Source organism: Balaenoptera borealis, assembly GCF_965194805.1.
Source record: "Balaenoptera borealis genome assembly, chromosome: 1".
NCBI classification, from domain to species: Eukaryota; Metazoa; Chordata; class Mammalia; order Artiodactyla; family Balaenopteridae; genus Balaenoptera; species Balaenoptera borealis.
In genome coordinates, this window is record NC_138860.1 from 24,614,056 (window position 1) to 24,618,076 (window position 4,021).

The window sequence follows — 4,021 nt, forward strand, 5'->3', positions numbered from 1 at the left end:
GTGTTGGGGTTTGGTCTGTTCATCAGTGTGGGCCCCTCTCCCGGCATCCTGGGATAACGTGCTCTGGGCACGAAAGGGAAGAGATTTGCCTAGTTGTGAGGAGAGAGGCTTAACTGCCCCCCTCTCTGCAATCGTTTCTTTAACTAGGTTTCCTAAACAGAGGCGCTCACAGACTCCCGAGGCCCGCTGTCTGACAGCTGGGCGGGTGCCGGGCTGGCTGTCTTCATAAACACTGCAAGGCTGTTGCCAAAACACAGAGTGAGAGAGCAGGGCTGGTCCCCGGCGGAAGCAGCGCAGCGGGGGCCAGGTGGGAGCCCAGGAACCCGCTCTCCTTTCCTTCTATGGCCATGTCTCTGGGCACTGCGGGGGGTGGGAGGTGGGCAGAGGGGTTTTTCCTTTGTTTCTCTACATCTTTCACGGGCTGCAAAGAGAACCTCAGCCTCCAGACCGGAATTTGAGCCCCTTGAGGCCTTGCAGAGCAGGCCGCTGGGCCCGCGGGGAGCGCGGCTGTCAGACACCCGAGAAAAGCAGGAGCCTGGGTATCAGGAGGCTGGGTATCACAAGGAGATGAAAGAATTGTGTACTTTGGTGTTTGACTTAGCTTCCTTTTCCCCTGGGCTGTTTGTAGAAGCACTGAGGGAGGCGTGGAAGCCTGGAGGCCAGTGTGCTTGGCCTGGGGGTGGCAGTTCAATCCGGACAGCTGTCACTGGCTTGTGACTGACTCGCAGGTGACACCCAGGGTGGCGGCATCACAGCCTCGAAAGCTGAAGGTAGGGAGAATTTTAAGACGATGAGGGCTGGGCCGTGATAGTAAAAGCTCCCTGGAGATTAAAGGGGAAGAAAAACTGGGAAAAACTCTTCAGTTTGGCAAGTAGGGCAATGTTTATCTTTGAAAGAGGGGTCTCAGGGTGGGGCTTCCAAAGAGGAGATCTGACAAGTGTTTTGACTTGTTAGGCTTAAAAGGCCTTTGTCAAAGGCCTGACCAGGGTGCTGGGGGTGGAGCCTCATTTAGAGGTAAAAGCAGAAGGTAGAGATGGACAGTGAGGGGAGGAGAGGTGAACGGTGCCCTGATGAGGTGCTAAGATTAATATGAAGACTGGGAAGGAACAAATGTGAGAAGGCAAAAGGGCAAGAGCCACTGGTGAGAAAACAAAGATGCTTGAGGAGACTCTACACATGGAAGCGTGGTCCCTGAGTCGCTGGGAGACTGGGGAACCCAGCACCCAAGTGGAGGAGAGGAAAGAAGAGGATGAAAGAAGGTAATTCAGGCATGCTGAGAAGAACAGAGAAGTGGTATGCAAACCCCTCTGTCCCCCACCTGGTAACCAATCAATTAATCTTAGTATTTTTTCCATACTCACTCCAGATTTGTTTGTACAAATAAAACCTTACTGTTCTGCAGTGCTATTTGTATTCTGCCCCAATTGCATTTACTCCCTTCCACTGTCTTGAAGTCAGCTTGTGTCCTTCCCATCCATGTTTACTTTAGTTTTGCATGTTGGCATGTTTTTTTAAACTTTATAGAAATGGTATCATACTGTACATACTTGACATTTAAAAAAATTTTAGTATTGCATTCTGAGACATTCATGTATGTAGATGAAGCTTTGGTTCTTTGTCTTAACTATTGTTTAGTATTGCATTGCGTGATATTCCACTGTTTATGCGTGATGTTATTGATGGACACTCCAGGTTTTTGCAGGGTTTCTGTATTATAACTACTGCAACGAGCATCCTGTTTTGTGAATTTGGGTGCGTGCCATCAGTCCTCTCATTGACTGGATGTTCCCACTTGCTTCCCAAGCACTTGAATCCCTTGATCCTCCCATCAGCCATCTGAGAGTTCCCCCTTTTCCCCCAGCTCTGCCAACACTTGGCATTATCAAATTTTTCACTTTTGCTCATTGGGTAGGTGTTACCTCCTGAGGTTTGAGTTTGCAATGAAGTTAAGCATCTTCTCACGTTTTGACTGTGTGGATTCCCCCACCTTTTTTTTTTTTCTGCTGCGCTGCGCGGCTTGTGGGATCTTAGTTCCCCAACCAGGGATGGAACCTGGGCCCTTGGCAGTGAGAGCTCGGAGTCCTAACTACTGGACCGCCAGAGAATTCCCCAGATTCCCTTGTTTTTTGTCCATATCCTTTGCCCAGTTTTTATTTGGATGCTTAGCCTTTTACTTACAGATAGTTAGGCCTCTTGAGATATATATTCCGGAGAGATGCTAATCTTTGGTCAATTATATGCATTTCAAGTATCTTTCCTAGGCTGTGGCTTGTCTTCCCTATCCTCCCTTTGGAGTCTTCTGTGATGCCAAAGTAATTTTTAAATGCTAGTGTTGTTAAATGTAGCAGTCTTTCACCTCTATGGCTTATGCCTTTGAATCTTTAAAGAGATCCTTCCCTACCCTCAAGTTTTTCTAAAAGCTTAAATTTTTATTTTCGTATTAAGATTTTTAATTCATCTGAAATTTATTTTTGTGTACTTTATTTAGCAGGGGCCCAATTTTGTTTTTCTGCATCTGAACAGTTGTCTCAGCACTATTTATTGAACAGTTTCTGCTTTCCCCATGAGCTTATAGAACTATCCAGATATTCACCAAGTTTCCATAAATGGCTTCTGAGCCATCTGTTCTGTTCCACTGGTACGTGCACTCTCCCACGCCAATACCTCACCAAGTGATTCTAAGCAGAGAAGTCCAGTGGTGAAAAGAAAAGATGGAGCTCTTTCTGGGAGCTTCTATTCCTGGGATTCTAGAGGCAGAGGGTATGTAAATCTGATTACACCACATCTCCAAAAGTAGTACAAAACTACATTATACCAGTGTCAAGTTGCTGTAGGAATCAACGTCTGTATTCATTGGATAAAAAGACAGTCCTGGAATGAAACCTGGTGTAACTAGTTCAGCCCAAATGCCAGCTTTCCTCTCCCTCTGTCTCCTTGCTCAGTGCCATGGGAAGGAGGATGCCGAGCATACGGGAAGGCTTATCCACTCCCTGTGCTCTGTGTTCCTCTTACTCCCTTTTCTTCCTCCATCACACACTCTCTCAGCTTCTTCTTGCCCCCTGGAGCTCATGACTGCAGTCCCTTGGGCTGTGCCCCCTCTGTAAGGCCCTCGAGATGAGGCAAACCCCACTTTCATGAGTGTCCTTACGGGCTCTGGAGTAAAACTGCCAACGTTCAAATTTTGCCTCTGCCAGTTACTTACCGTGTGACCTGAGGGAAGTCTCTTAAATTTCCTGATAACAGGATTAAGTTAAACTGTATATAACAAAAATAGCAGTGATTTAAACAATATGGCTATTGTTCTCCCACAAACAGGCAGCTCAGAGAGGTCATGATAGCTTGTGGTCTCAGGGGTCAGTCTTCTATCTTCTTGTTTGATGTCCTCAGTATGTGGCTTTCACCTCATGGTCCAAATTGGCTGCCGGGCTCTAGCCATCCACACTCCATCTGACATGAAAGGAGGATAAGAAAAGGATGCACTTCCTCCTCTTAAAGTCGCCCACAGCACTCCTACTTATATTCAGTTGGCCATTATTCACATGGCTACAAGGGAGACTGAGAAATATCTTTATTTCAAATGACCATATATCCGTCTAAAGAAGAGAAGGAAGTATGCGGTTATGGTGTGTCTTCTGATTCACCAACATAGATCTTGAAGTTACCAAAACAGTATGAGAAAACGAGGTCATGAGGGATAGTGTGGACCACAAGCTGGTGTCTTCGAAGAAGGTAGAAATAGGCCCTGGGAGATCACAGACGACAGCCAGGGATTACGGTAGACAGTCATCCTGGAGTTAAAACAGGCAGGAGAGAGAGTGATGGAGGTGCACTAGCACAATATCCATGAGCTAGGAGACCCCTCCTGCTATCCACTGCGTTACAGAGTGCCTGCCAGCAGCTTACACTTATGAAGGATGTGGTGCAAATCTATGGCCCCTGCTAGGGGGCATTTCCCTGCCTCACAACACAGCCTGCAGGCACTGCAAGCTGACCAAACTACCCGATGCAGAAATGCTCCGGG